Source organism: Notamacropus eugenii, chromosome 1 (assembly GCF_028372415.1).
Source record: "Notamacropus eugenii isolate mMacEug1 chromosome 1, mMacEug1.pri_v2, whole genome shotgun sequence".
NCBI classification, from domain to species: Eukaryota; Metazoa; Chordata; class Mammalia; order Diprotodontia; family Macropodidae; genus Notamacropus; species Notamacropus eugenii.
In genome coordinates, this window is record NC_092872.1 from 124,442,775 (window position 1) to 124,458,907 (window position 16,133).

General features: G+C 37.6%; 1 protein-coding gene and 1 pseudogene across 11 annotated transcripts in view; one reads left to right on the forward strand and one right to left on the reverse strand.

The window, feature by feature from the left end:
- TLN2 (talin 2) overlaps nt 1-16,133 on the forward strand; it is a 565,589-nt gene that overhangs the window by 222,975 nt on the left and 326,481 nt on the right. For 7 of the 11 annotated variants that reach the window (XM_072612883.1, XM_072612893.1, XM_072612908.1 and 4 more), the window contains one exon: nt 7,924-8,002. The exons of 1 other annotated variant lie outside the window; for it this stretch is intronic. The gene's annotated coding sequence lies outside the window, so the exon portion shown is untranslated. Of the gene's footprint in view, nt 1-7,905; nt 8,003-11,248; nt 11,270-16,133 lie in introns of all 11 variants that reach the window. 3 more of the 11 variants (XM_072612946.1, XM_072612937.1, XM_072612950.1) reach the window with 2 other exon arrangements.
- Nucleotides 3,723-4,158, reverse strand: LOC140507875 (large ribosomal subunit protein eL32 pseudogene; annotated as a pseudogene).

A 16,133-nucleotide genomic window follows, 5' to 3' on the forward strand; every position in this document is an offset into this window, starting at 1 on the left:
TATTAAACCCAAACTGTGGAATATCAGAATGTAGAGTATCAGACAAATTGATACGAATATTTTCCCCAGCATGTGGTTTTTTACTGTCTTCAGTTATCAGTTACACTTAAGTTCTAGACGGCACAATGAATCCCTGGCTTGGAGTCAGTAAGACCTGAGTTCAAAGGTGATCTCAGACACTTACGCAAGTCACTTAACCTCTCTATAGTTTCCTCAGCTCTAAAATGGGGATAAGGGCAGCTAGGTAGTGCAGTGGATAGAGCACCAGTGCAGGAATCAGGAGGACCTGAGTTCAAATTTCGCCTCAGACACTTGACACTCACTAGCTCTGTGACCTTGGGCAAGTCACTTAACCCCAATTGCCTCATCCTGCGTCATCTCCAATCATCCTGATGAATATCTGGTCACTGGATTCAGGTGACTCTGGAGGAGAAGTGAGGCTGGTGACCTGCACTGCCCTCCCTCACTCAAAACAAAGTCAAGTGCAAGTCATGTCATTATTTCTCTGATGGCAACAAAGGATGAACGCACACACAAATTGGAGATAGTACCTCCCTTGCAGAGCTGGGAGTCTCAAATAAGATAACATTTGTAAAAAACACTTAGTACGTAGTAATATATAGCACATAGTAGGTGCTATATAAATACTTACTCTCCTCTCTTCTCCTCATGCCCTCTCCCCATCCAAGAATCTCTTTTCTTTCCTTGCAGAGTCAGAGTTCAGGAACAGACCTTTGACCTTTTCCTGGCTGCTGAAATATCCTCCTTGTCATATTAATAATCCATCTTATTTTCTTAGCATACAGTACCACCAATGACATGTTTCACTCCTATTCTTCAAAGTTCCTCATTGGTTATCTGTGTAAGTGCTACCTGGCCTTTCCCTCTGCTGCGAACTGACCAGAAACATGAATCCGCCTTTATGTGTTACCTTTCTCTCCTCCCTTCATTAGACTGTGAGTTCCCAGACAGCAGGGATGGATACTTGTGTTCTCAATCTGTCCTTTCATTTTGGGGAATTCCTGAGTAAACTCCTTATTCCATTTATATGAGATACCATCTTATCATCATATATTAGATAACATCTTAGATAATCACTCAAGATCATATAACCAGTATGTGTCAGGGCTGGGACTTAAATCCAGCTCTGCGTGACCCGACGTCTATGTCTTTACTGCCGTGTTGTTAGTACTGCCTCATGCGTTTAAAATGATCTTATTTACAGGAAACTTTCTAAAGCATATTTAATATATGTGCAACATCTTAGGTTGTACAAAGATGTAGCGGGTGGAGCAGGAGTTCATAGAAGGAAAAGGAAAACAATTATGCTGAAATACCTCTCCATCCTTCCCCCCAAAAATGTTCACACCCCTAGTTTAGAACCCGTGGTCCAGTGAGAGACTCATTAAGTCAGACTGCCTCTTGTGCATTTTTCAGTGGAATGATAGATCGAACAACATGGTGAGAGCTGGAGAACCACTTCAAATGTGGATGGTCAACCTGGAGAAGAAAAGATTTAGGGGGATAGGACTGCCATAATAGACCTCTTCTTGATCTCATAGGGAAGTTTTGTTGTGCAGTATTTTCAATCATGTCTGACCCTTTGTGACCCCATTTGGGTTTTCTTGACAAAGATACTAAAGGTGTTTGCCATTTCCTTCTCCAGCTCATTTCACAGATGAGGAAACTGAGGTAAACAGGGTTAATTGACTTGCCCAGTGTAACACAGATAATAAGTGTCTGAGGCCAGATCTGAACTCAGGAAGAAAAATCTTCCTGATTCCAAGCCGAGTGCTGTATTCACTACACCCTAGTGAATACACACTAGCTCCATCCTCCTAGAGAAGGAGGAGGACTGTAAGGAAAAACTTCCTAGCAACTAGTGCTTCCCCAAATTGGAATGGTCTGCCTTACAAGGCAGGGGGTTCAGTGTCATTTGAGATCTTCTTTAAGACACTGGGTGACAAATTATCAGGGATAAAGTAGAAGAGAGCCCTCTTTAGGAAATGGTTATATTAGGTAACCTCAGAAACCCTTTTCAAATCTGAGAACCTGTTTCTATTGTGCATTTATGTTGGTTTAGCTCCTGGTAGGACATGTGGAATATTACATGTGTGTGTGTACATACTCATAGGTGTCCGTGTATGTATACATGTATACGTACACATGTATGCATCTCTCTATATACATACATCAGCATATGTGTAATTCATTAAACTATAATATGGTTCAAATCTTTTACCCCTAATAAAATATTTTATACTGGAAAAACTTGCTCAGTAGTCAATAGGCATTCCATTGCTTTGGGCACAACTTGTGAGCTGGGTAGGAAAGAGCAATGATGTTAAAAGCTGGAGATGCATAGGAATGACCCTTCATTGTATTGCAAAGTTGCATTGTCTTCTCCACTCATCTCTGAAACACTAAGTAATGCCTACGTATTGGTTCCCAGGGACTGTTTTTTATGAAGGAAAAGGAGCAGAGGTAATTAGGTATTTTTTTATCCTGTTAAGCCTTTTGAAGGGATTTGTGTAACTAAACACTATTAAGGCTTTTCAAAAAGGTTTATAATTATGATTTTATGGGAGTTCAAGTTTTATATAGGGCTCCTGAAACTTTGAAAATAGACATGGAAAAGAATAAATCTGTTTGCAGAAAATAAATTGAACATAATGGATCTATTATGGGAATAATTCTGCATTTTACATTCTAAGTAGAAAAATACTTTCATACATAAATACAACCTAATAAAAATAAATCTGTTAAGTGAGTAAATATACTGTGATGGACCAAAATCTTAACCATAATAAGAATGACTCATCTGATCCAGTATGTTTACCCACTTTTCATTCTTATTCGTGCTTTTTCCATCCTCAGTTCTTTTGTTAAGGCAAAATAAATCTGGATGCTTCATGGAGAACTTTTTATCATGTTTCCTTTGTACTAGCTTCGTGCTTTTCAGTTTTGTTCCCCACATATCTTTGACCCAAGATGAATACTATCTGTCCTAAACAGAGATAAAATAGGTGGTAAATGATAAATTTGGATGGTATTATTGTGTTTGTATTTTTGATATATAGGATGATTAAAGGAGAGAACGGAAAGAAAAAAGTAGCAGAGATATAACACAGAATGAATTTTTGTTGCCCACGCATGGTAGGTACTTTTCTTAGATGAGGTGTGCATGCAAGGCCCCCAAAGGCAAGTTCAAGATCCCTGAAAATGAAAACACAGAGGCAAAAGAGCAACTCTCTAGCTTCCTGACCTTGAGAACCCACCCGGGTCTCTATAACAACAGCTCTCAGATCCAGAGTACTGCCTGCCCTGTCTTTTTGATACCTGTTTATTTTAGATTCTCCTTAAAAGAAGTGAGAGTGCATTTAACTCATTCATGTTCATGGGCTCCATTACTAAAAGCTGTTAGTGGGCTTTTACCTCATTAACACTATGCAACATCGTCAGCCCCTCAGTGCGCAAGGACTGGGTAGGACTCACAAGCCTAAGACAGTGCTTCATTTGTTTAACTGAACATCCTTGAGCTGTAGAATAAAAAAGTGTAATTTATGATCTTAATTAATGAATCTATAAGCTTTAATGAAGTACCATGCACTGTGCTAGGTGCTGGGAATGTAAAACTAAAATGAAGGGTCCTGCCCTCAAGTAACTTATAATTCTTGGAGGGTATTCTTTGACTCCTTTTTTTTTGGTAGTAGTTTGGGGGTTTATTTAAGACAAATAAAAACATGCAGAGCTTTTTCCTCATTTTCTTCACTCCTCAGTCTAGCGTTTGGATTGGTGAGCTTCATGGCTGACTGAGCTGCTACCTCAACAAGGACTTCTCCATTCTTAGAGGAAACATTGTGAGCCATCTCAGCACAATAAGACTGGTTGCACATCAGGAGCACTTCTAGCTCTTTGACTTTGTGCGCCAAAAGTTTCCTGCATCCACTTGGTAACGTGTTTTCACTTCTTATTGCTTTCATAACCAGTATCGGGCATCAGGATGTGGCCCTTGAATCACCTTTGCATCCATCGGTGCCTCTTGGTTTATGCCAGTTTCTCTTGGTCTTGATGTATCTGTCTGACTGATGTCAGATGAACAGCTTGGTGGCTTTTCCTCTTGATTTTAGGCTTTAGGAGGGGCCTGAGGGCAGGCATGATGCCAGAGAAGAGATAGCAGCCCCTCCATGGGAAACGCTGGCAGAAAACATCATTTGACTTCTGAATTCAAAAAGAGGGCCAAAAGATTTTACTCGGATTTTCCAGTTCACAGGGGTGCCATCCACAGTGTGGAAGGGGTAACTAACTGTATTAGGTAATAATTTATTACTCATTCATTTCATTCAGTGGCTTAATCTCATTTTAGGTCAGGATTGACTTTTCTATTTTCAGACTATGTTGAAGGGTACTTTAATTTTCCTCTACTCTTCTCCCTTTCCAACTTACCCCACCCAAGTCCAGCTATTTTTTTTATTAGTTTCCTTTTGATGTTTGGGGTTTTTACACCATGTTCTTTTAACGATATCATTACCACTATCAATAAAACCCTAAGAGGTTTCTCATGACTATGTTAACTTGTTTGTTTCTTGAGCACCTTGATTAGAATCACAGAAGCAGATAAAGAATGCACATTGCAAAGATTGTGATATACAGTTGGCTGAGCAATCCATTGAGTTAGGCCATCTGGCTTGAATGGGCACTGCATGTGCCCAGAGCTCAAGGGGAGGAGTAGGCACCATGAAAGGAAAGTTCCTTAATGACTAAAGCCCAATAAAAGTGGAATAGGTTGCTTCCACTGGCCCATTGATTTAGAGCTAGAAGATATCTACAGAGGTCATCTAATCCTCAGCCAGTGGAGATTTACAAACATGGGGTAGGTGCCCCTTGTTGGAAATTTTCTAAAGGGATTTCCAACTTAGATATTTGCTCAAGTAGATGATTCCAGAAGTTCGTTCCAATGCTGAATTTTCATCTTCATGTCAGCTCCTTCATGAAGGTTATCTACTTATCTCCCCTCCCCCAGCAATGACTCCCTTGAACCTCCTGTATTTAAATGCTCAAGTCTGTGGTCTCATCTATTTAGGAGTTCAGTCCATTGATATTAATATACATCATAGGCCATCCACTCTTGACCATCGTGTGTGCCCACTCTTGCCAATATCATCCCATAAATTTGCTTCAGAGGGTGTAAGCCATCAACAGAAGACCTTCCTTTCTTTTTCTTGACATTGAGAGGGTACCAGTGGAACATTTTGACTGTCTACCACTCATCCCTTATTCTTGATACATGACCAGCCCACCTTCTCCTGAACATACATTTCTTTGACCACACATTTTTTACGCCTATTTTTCAGCATTCTGTATTACAGTCTGCTCATATCTACCATGTACCTCTGCATTGTCCTCTGTGTACTCATGCTTCACTCTTTGGATGCATTTATAATCCATTTCACTGTCTTAAAACATCTACTCCTTCATGGTCCATTCAGCCTTTTCTTTGTGTTGCTCCTCAAGTAACAGTTTGTTTGACAAAATTCATTGGACATTTATTAAGCAACTGCTGTGTGTCCAGTATTGTTATTACCTTGTTAGCTTGTATTATTATACTCATCAATTTGGAGTAGAAATGACTTAGATATCTACAAATCCAGTTCTTTTCCCCATCATTTGACAGAGCCAGATTTGAAGTCTTGAAGACTTGAGTTCAAGTCTGGTGGCTGATTAAATATCAGTCTGCACTAGTAAAAGAGGTTTTTTCTACTTAAAAATCTTCTATTACAGTGCAATCACTGGAAATTTTCCTTTTCTCTATTCCTTTGTGTATGGCTCTTACCCAAACTTTGTGTCTTCCCAACATTTAGAAAAGAGCTTTGTTTAAATTACAGCTCAAACAAATTCTGAACTTCATTGAATATTTCCTCCTAATTTGTTTTGTTTTAATTTTTCCCCTTAAAGTAAGAAACACTTGTAATTTCTTAATGAAAAGGATTTCATTCTTTTCCGCATTTATAATCATTTGTTTCTATCACAATTTCTGTCTAGTTTTACATGTTTAACCAGCGAGAGATTCCTGATGTGTCAAAAACTGTAGGGGTTTATTGCTAAAAGGCAGCCATAGGAATAGTACTGCTGTACTTTATTAGAGGGTTGCACCTTGTTTTTCTGAACATAAAATTTGGAGTGCCTGGGGTAGATGGGACTTAAGTTATTGTCCAATCTTCTCAAAGGAGAGAAAGGAAAGGAAACTGAAGTTGGGAAGTGAAGTGACATATATGATTAGTGATTAGATGAGGCTAATTAGTGCTAGAGCTGACCCCCTTGAACCCTTTGAGCCTCCTGTCTTCCTTTTAAAAGGTTCTTCCACTACTCCAGAGTATTTTTCTCTGTTTCAGGTTCAGCTAATTTAAGACGTGGATTTTCTAGTCATTATTTTAAACAGTAGCTGACTCTATTAAACATCAAATAGTCAACACAGATAGCGTTATCAAGCAAACTTTTAGCCTAATAAACTCCGTTATATTGCATTTCTTGTTAAACCTTATATTAACTTCCAATTAATCTAACTTTGTACTTATTCTCAGGCTTCATTAGTGCATTTCTTTCCAATTCAGCTGAATCGTTATCTTGCAATCATATACTTTATGGGACTTGTCCATGGTTCTAGAACTTGAGGACGAATCTTCTGTGTCTTTTTACTCTACCTCTGCCCATTCTGGGTTGTTTCCCCCCCTCTCCCCACTCTCCTGGATTGGATATTCATTCATTCATTCATTCATTCATTCACCTACTTACCTGTCTCACTTAATGGTATTAGATTCTCCTGTTTAGGCCATTAAAGGGAAGTGATAGCACTGACTTACCCTTCTCATTTCATCATCATTCCTCTCTTTTCAGTTCACCAAAGTTATCTTGCTTTCAATTGTTTTCAGCTGCTACATAACTTTGCTACTATTAGTTCAAAATTTATCCTTCTTCTCATTTGACAAACACTTATCCTTATATTCTAATGGGATAATCATGTTGCCCTTCCACATTCTTTGAGATATCTTTAAAAATAAAGTAACGTAGTGTCTACAATATTCTTTTTTGTTTGTTTCTCATTTGACTTCATGGGGAACGGTAAGTATGGGTGAGTTGGGGAATGCTTATTTCTTTAGGATACATGTGGGTGTTTTCATAATTGTAAGACTAATCTCATCTGTTCCTAATTTAGTAACTGTAGACATGATTTTAACCATCATTTTTGGTATTTATTTCTATATATTTTGTCCTACTGGCTATGGTTTTCTCTATTCAAAATTGTGTACTTTAGTCTCTAGCTCCAATATATTATTCCATCTTCCTAGGGTTTCCTCAAATAGATAAAAGTATTAGTTGACTTTAGGTTGTATTTTTGTGGAGAGACTTCCTAAATAAGCTGTTGTTGTATACCTAGATAATGAATTTGTTCATTTGTTTGGGGGTGGAGTGCAATTGTATCATGAAGGAATCATGAGTCCTCTTTTTCTGGGAGAACTTAATTCAAAGGAAAAAAAAGACAGATTCCTTATTAGATATAAATGAATATTGAGAAATTTGATGGTTCGTCCCATTTATGTTTGCAGGGAGATAAAGGATATATTTTCTCATGCTTCATTTTCATTCAGAATCTTTCTCTTTCCTGACACGGATAAAAAAATTGTGCTTCACCTCTTTGCCAAAAACAATATAATTTTAGTTTCCAAAATGAATATCTTAAGATATCAATTCCTTGTTGGTAAAACAAATTCCCAACTCCTATTTGGATGCGGAAATTCATTGTTTCCTGAGCAGTTTCCTTCTATGCTTAGTATGAAGGAATGTCTATATTTAGTATTCTTTAAAAACTGAGCATATATGCTCCTATAGCATATTGATTTTTAGTAGTCTTTCTTATTATTTCAGGCATGGCTACTGGAGATCTTCCATATGGTTTAAAGATAATTTTGGAGACCTGGACTTTTTACATGAACTAAGAATTTAGGTAAGACCTTTTTCATTCATGTAGTTGTTTTTTGTTCTTTTAAAAATTTATTAATTGCTTTTAATATTCTTTTCTTTTTAGATTTTAAATTTCAAATTGTCTTCCTTGCACCCACTGATGAGGGAAGCAAAATTAAATCATTTATACATGTGAAATGATGCAAACAGTTTCATATTAGCTATATCATCAAAAAAAGTGCAAAAAGGACCATAAATTGGGAAAGTTATACTTCTTTTTGTACTCAGATTTCCTCAGTTTTCTCTCTGGAGGTAGATAGCCTTTCTTCCTCTTGAGGTCTTGAGAATTATTGCAGATCATTGTATTGATCAGAGTAGCCAAGTTTTTCACCTATGATCATCATTACAATGTTGAATTTACTGTGTACAATAATCAACTGGTTGCTATTTCACTTTGCATCAGTTCATACAGGTCTTGCCATGCTCTTTCTTAAACCACCCCCTTGTCCTTTCTGATAGGACAATAGTACATCATCACAACCATATGCCACAAATTTGTTCAGTCATTCCCCAACGGATGAACATTCCCTTGATTTCCTTCTTAGCCACCATAGGAAGAACTGATATGTATGATGTGTATATAATACACACACTTATACGTATACTTGCATACATATATACACACACATGTCCTTTTCCTTTCTCTTTGATCTCTTTGGGGTACATGCAGCTTTATAGCCCTTTGAGCATAGTTCCAAATTGTGCTCCAGAATATTTGGACTAGTTCATAATTCCAACAATAGTTTATTAGTGTGCCTATTTTCCCTCATCCCCTCTAGCATATGTCATTTCTAATAGGGGTGAGGTGGTACCTCAGAGTTGTTTTCATTTGCATTTCTGCAATCAGTAGTGATTTAGGGCATTTTTTCCTATGAGTATGGATAGCTTTTCATTTCTTCTTCTGAAAACTGTCTGTTCATATCTTTTAACTGTCTATCAGTTGGGAAGTGGCTCTTATTTTTATAAATTTGACTCTGTCCCCTATATATCTGAGAAGTGGGGCTTTATCGGAGAAACTCTGAGGTACCACCTCACTCACAGAAATGCTAGAGAATTCCAGCTGGAGAATTCTAGAATCAGAGGGTAAAATAGAAATTGAAAGTATCCACTAATTACCTCTTGAAAGAAATCCCAAAATGAAAACTCCCAGGAATATTATAACCAAATTCCAGAGCTCCTGTGTCGAGAAGAAAATATTGTAAACAGCCAGAAAGAAACAATTCAAATACCATGGAGTCATGGTTAGGCTTTAACAGCTTCTATGTTAAGGAATAAGAGGGCTTGGAATATGATATTCCAGAAGGCAAAGGATCTAGGATTACAACCAAGAATCACCTACCCAGCAAAACTGAATGTAATCCTTTAGGGGAAAAATAGATATTTAATGAAATAAGAGTACTTTCCACCATTTCTGATGAAAAAAGCAGAGCTGAATAGAAAATAGGATATTGAAACACAAGTTTCAAGAGAAGTATAAAAAGGCAAGCATGAATAATATTAAGGTACTCCCTAAAGTTAAATGGTTTTCATTCCTATATGGGAAGATAATACATGTGACTCCTAAGAACTTTATCATTATGACTAGAAGGAGTCTAAATGAATAGAAGGCATGTGAGTTGATTATGTTGGGACGATCTCAAAAATAAAGGGAACAGGAAAGAAAGAGGGATGCATTGGGAAAAGAGGGAAGGGAGAGGTAGAATGAAATTTTCTCACATAAAAAGGCTTGCAAGGAACACCTTCTCTAGTGGAAGAAGAAATTGGGTAGGGGAGGTGAACAGAGCTTGGAAGGTCATCACATTTGTTCAAAGACTATATACATAGTTCAGTATAGCAATCTTTCTTACCCAGTAGGGAGACAAGAAGGGAAGGAAGAGGAATGGGTGACAAAAAGGAGGTTAGGATTAAGGCAGGCAGTGATCAGAAGCCAAAGAGAGAGAAGGATAAACAAAAGAAAATGAGATGGAGGGAAACTGCATTTTATTGAAAGGTACAATAGAAAATGGCATAGTATCAAAAAACGATATAGCAAGTTTCTCTGATAAAGGCCTCTTTTCTCGTATATATAGGGTATGGAGTCAAATTTATACAAATTAGAACCATTCTCCAGCTGGTAAATCTTCATAGGATATTAGCAGGAAATTTTTAGAAGAGGAAATCAAAGCTGTCTATGCTCATATGAAAAAATGCTCTAAGTCACTATTGATTAGAGAAATGCAAATTATTGTTGAGAACTGAGAGGCAGTGGTATAGTCAATAGCACTGGCAGACAAGAAGACTTAATTTGAGCCCTGCTTCTGACCTTGGGCAAGTCACCTACGCATTTATACTTGTGTGGTTTATGTAAAATGCTTTGTGACTTTCAAAGTGCTATGAAAGTATCAGTTTTTATTATTCATAGACTCACTGAAAGTTAGATTTAGAAGGTACCTTAGGTATCTTTTAAAGTGAAATACTTTTCAATGTCAAGTCAGAACAAGAGTTCAAATACTAGCTCTGCCACTTACCATTTGAGTGGCCTTGAGCAAGTCACTTCATCTCTGTGGGCCTCAGTTTCCTCATCTGTAAAATTAAGGATTTGGACTAAATCAGTGTCAAAAACTCAGGTATAAATAGAGACCACTAATCTGTATGTAAGGATCCTTGTGGGCTGTCTGTTGACTTAGTTTTAAAATATAATATATTTTATATTTCATTTATTTTGTTAACTATTTCTCAATTGCATTTTAATCTGCTTTGGGCCATACTAGTCCAGATCAATTGGTCACATGTTTGATCCCTCTGGATCAGAGTATGGTTTTATAATTTATTGCTTAGCATTTTCGTAATTATAGGTAAATTAAATTATATTGTATGATTATAATTTTATAAGGCTATAGTTATACTACCTTTATCAATCAGAATATGATGAATGTAAGGACCCAACCTTTTCAGGGTATGGAAATAAATATAAAATACTTCCTGCTCTTCAGCCCCTTACAATTTATTTGGAGAAAGGGCATAAATATATCAGAACCAAAATGTAATATGAATTACAGAGTGATTCTTCCAGAAAGAAAGTTTGATTCCTATTTGGTTGGGATGAATTTTGGGAGAATTGAAATTATAAAGCATCCTAGCTGTAAATGCAGTAGCTGCTTGGACAAGAAAGGCAGGAAGAACATTTATTAAACACCTACTATGTGCCAGGCATTCTGCTAATCATTTTTACCAATATTGTCTCTTTTAGTTTTCACAACTACCCTGAAAGGTAAGTGCTGTCATTATTATTAAACCCAGTTTACAGTTGCAGAAACTGAAGTAGACGGGAGTTGAGTGACTTGCCCTGAGTCATGTAGCTAGTCAATATGAGGCTGATTTTGAACTCCAGACCCAGCACTCTACCCACTGCTTTGTCATCAAATTCTGTTTGATTCTAGTGGATATGAATTTTTAAATTAAAATATTGTTGGCAGTTTTGCAATGATAGGGAAAGTCAGTCTGTGGAAGAATATTGGTTTATTTTTAATCATAAAATCACTTTGTTTTCAAATCATTCCTACTTTCCGTATACACCTTAAGAGAAATTGAGTGAAGATTTCCCCCCTGCCCCTTTAATTCACCACATGGTGTATCCTACATTTCATCTTCAGAAATGTCCCCCGGGGTACTGTGTTCTTTTGACAGCTGTGATCCTGTGCTAGGGCACGTTGGAGGTGAACCTCTCCTGGACAGGCCTTAGCGAATGGTTTTGTCTTTGTTGGCAAGGAAACTTTATCCACTGACTACCTCATGGGACTCATTTCTCTGGATTTTTCAACCCATAGACTATTTCCTGCTTCTTTTTTGGTGGGTTTAAAGGAGGTGAGGCAGTAGGTAATGACTATAGGAATTTTAGGGCTTCCCTGAAAGTAAAATAATATTAGTAAAAATCAAAATTCATTAACTAATGCTAATTATTTCTTTTCCTTTAATGTAAACAATGGTAAGGCTCCAGTCTAGAAGCAGAGAAAGCATAAGTTGCCTTGAGGGGACTGAGAAAAATCCAAGCTGAGTGAATGAATGAGGTAATCAACCACAAGCACATCTTCTTGGCTCTCTGAAGGGCTTTGGGAGAAGTCAGGCAGGGATCAGCAGTTAAAGTGTTCAGGCAGCCATGAACCATTAGTTCTTCATGGGATTAAAGATTTTTAAAAGACAGCGAGTATGATTAAAGTGATATGTTTAATGCTGTACTTAATGACTCATGATTAAGTGATAGAAAGCTGAGTTTTGGAATAAGCTGCCATTCTGACCTTAGTTTAGCTTCTTCTTTGTCATATAGAAAGCATTTTGAAAGCTGTCACAACAAGAGAAGAAGTGAGGAGCAAGAAATACCTTCCCCTCTGCTTGTCCATGTGATTGACGTTCTGCTGACACATATTTGGGTCCCTGAGGCTTCTTTATGGTGTCTTTGCTTTTGGAGTTAGTATCCCATCATTTAAGATTTCAGAGAAGGTCTTCAGTCCTTGGGTTACCTTAAACCCCATTTAATGGACAAACTGGGAAATTAGCCCCATGATTTTTGAGAAACAACTCTTTAGCTTTGGGGAAAAGATAATAGCTATCCAGTATGTGGGAAAAGGTCGTATTGTATTGATCAAGATGAGTTTTAAATGAGTAAGAGAAGTTGTTTTCTGTACTTCCTTTCCTTCATTAAAAATGTAATATTTTGTGTTCCTGCCACTATTCTATTTGCAGAATTGGTTGGATTGCAATTTCTCTTGGGTATCATCACTTTCTCCTCTTCCCTGTGTAATCTCATTGGAGAAATGGAGGGAGTTGTCGTTTTCAGCTCATCCTTTTTTCAGGCACACATGTTCCGCTGTGCCTCTGAATGCACGTCTTGGCTGCTCAGTGAATAATTCAGATTAATAATAATATTGATAAAAGTAACAATAATGATATTGCCTAAGCTATTTTTCATAATTAAAGTCACCAGTTCATGAGTAATTTTATCATTAAATTCACCAGTTCACCAGTTTCCTCGAGCAGAGCTTTTTGGCTAAATTGTGTTCATCAGATAATTTCACTTAGAACTTAACAAGCCATTTCAAAAGCCCCTAAGGTAAGAACTTCCTTTTTTAAAAAATTTAACAGAATACCACTAACTTAAAGTCTCCGGAATATTGACCTAGTGCGATAGATTCTGAACTGAGAGAATTATTTTCCTCATTAGATCCTGGACTAGATCACTTTCACCACTACCTACCTGGCATAGTGCCTGGTCCATTTTTTTTAAGTGGCCTGTGATTTCATTGGTGTAGGGCAATTATTCTTAAATCTTTTAGTTTTTGGATCCCCTTACAATCTTAAAATTATTGAAATACTTCCCTACTTCCCTTTTCCTAGAGGTTTTGTTTATGTGGTCTATATCAATATTTACCATATTAGAAATGCAAACATCTTAGTACTATTATGACAAATATTTTCACCTTGTAGACCCACTGAAAGTATCTAGGCAACTCAGACTACTCTTTTGAGAACTGGTCGAGGTAATTCCTAGTGATGAATCTAGCTACATTGGTGTAACTTAGTACCTATTCTGCAACTTAGACCCTGAGCAAATTGTTTGGAAGCACTGAGAGATTTTCTGATTTGCCCTGAGTCACACAGGGAACCTACTGAGTTTCAGTCTTCTTTCCTGTGAGGCTGGTTTTCTGTCTACTGCACCAATGTTGTCAAACTCAGAGTAGAAATGGGGACCACCAAACTGTACTTGGGGATCCCTGTAGGCCATGTATCACCTTAGAAAGTCACACCTTCATATGTTTCTTCATTAATTTATTTTGTTAAGTATTTTCTAGTTAGATTTTAATCTGTTTCCAGTGGTAAGGGAGTGCTGTGGGCCACATGTGATCCAAGTCTATTTGATACTTCTAAACTATACCATAGTACTGTCAAAAAAGCTGTACCTAAGAAGTACTTCCAGATTAATTGATTGGTCATGAAACCCTCTTGTTTGAGGAGCTAAAAGCTTCATTAAAAAAACCTAAGGTCTTTATTACCTAATAGTATGAGGGCAAAATTAGAGCACATATTCTTTGCCCTGAGATCAGACTTATTATTAGTATTTCATCTAGAAAGTTGCTGCTTCCCTTCTTACGTTGTTGCTTTTGTGGTCCATAGACCTGTCTTTATCTTGCTCATGTCCTTTATGGTCCAGCTAAACTAAGTCTCCTTTTGTTCCTCATATGGCATTCTGCTTTCCAGCTCTCTTCTAATATCCTGGAATGGATGCACTTTCTCCTCACTTCTGCCTCTTAAAATCAGTAGTTTCCTCCTGACTGGCTCACTCTCCCTTTCTTGGTCCCCACAAGGGACCCCTTCTTCCACTTACCTTCATTACTTTATATTTAATTTGTATATGCTTTACATTTACTTACATGCTTGTGGTGTTTCCCTCTGGAGTATAAGCTGCTAGAGGGCAGGACTTATTCCATTTGGGGCTTTGTATACAGTAGTGCCTAGTATGGCATCTATAGCGAAAGTTCCTTAATAGATTCTTTTTGACCTGTTAGTCAGTTTACAGACTTGTTCCTCAGTTTCTGGCATTCTGGCTTCTCTTCATACCTATGAAAGCTTCCCTTTGTTTCTGAAATCTAGCCTTGTGGGGATATTTGCATACTAACGAGGCAGGTAGGGGGCACGGTGGGTAAGAGTGTTGTTAAATTTGATGTCAGAAAGACCTGAGTTCAAATCCTACCTCACATGCTAATAGTTTGACCTTTGTCAATTCTTTCAATTTCAGTTTCCTTATCTGAAAAATGGGAATAATAATAATAGCTCCTACCTCACAGGGATGTTGTAAGGATCAAACGGTAACATGTTAGAACAGGGCTTTACAAACCCGGAAGTGATACATAGATAGTAGTCATTGCGACCTGCACAACCCTCCCTCACTCAAAACAAAGTCATTACTTCTCTAACAGCATGGTCTTCTTCGGCAATGAAGGACGAACACACGTTACCAGTCTTAGCTGACAGGTTCTGCCCGGTGATTGCACTTTTCCAGGAATGATGGATATTGTTACTGTATTTCCGTTTTGTTACTTTTCGAAAGATATGCATGCTATTTCAGACTGTGCTGTCATACATAAAACCCATAGCTTATAACGGAAAGACCCTGCTTAATCATCCATTATGTAAATTTTATTTGAATAGAAACTATTGTAGGATCCCCCTCTAATGTTCAGTGTGTTTGAACCTTGGATTGACCTCTGCACAACTGAATAAGACTGGAGAAATAGCTTTTATGGGAAGTTCTGGTGATTAGCTGCTTAGCTCAAAACCCAGTAAGTATGCTTTCTAGCAAACCCACCTGCAATTCACCAAGTATGGTGTATGGGCACCCACGAAACTGAACATAATGAGATTTGAACCATCTAGAATTGCTCTGTACCCTAAGTGTAGGGGGAAAATGGTCACATCAGTGGTTCATAGCTTTGTGCTTGGAGGCTTTTATTAAATCCTCCCATTCCTAATGTAACTAACTAATCTATTGACTTAGATATATTAGGAATTTCTGAACTTGTGAGATGGCAAGCAAACTGTACTTTGACCTTAAATTTGGCAGTAATGGGGTCATTTTATCATGTTAATTTAATAGTGCTAAATGTCATTGTGTAGATGTAGTAAGTGAAGCATCCACCAATTTACTGAGCACATGGAAAGTATGTGCTTTGGGTACCATGGAGCATTTCTCAGTCTTGCTAAATGATGGGTTTTCTATGCAGATTCATAGAATCTTAGAAATTGATGGGACCTTTCAGATCAGGGTACAGCAGAATAGAAGGCAGAGTTAGGAGTCTGAGCACCTGAATTTGAATCCTGACACTTGGATTTTAACCGTGTGCCCTTGGGTAGATTTCTGTCTTTATCAGTTTTCTGAGGTAAAACAAGGAGGCTGGATAAGATGACTCTTAAGGCTTCTTCTGTCCCTTAAATCCCAGGTTTGCTAGACTTGTCCAATCACAAGCACTCTGGACCTCAGTTTCTCATCTATAAAATGAGGGGATTGGACCTCTGAGATCCCTTCTAGCTCTAAACCTATACAGTTTAATCTATCTTTTTAGATAGATTTTATTAATAGAGTT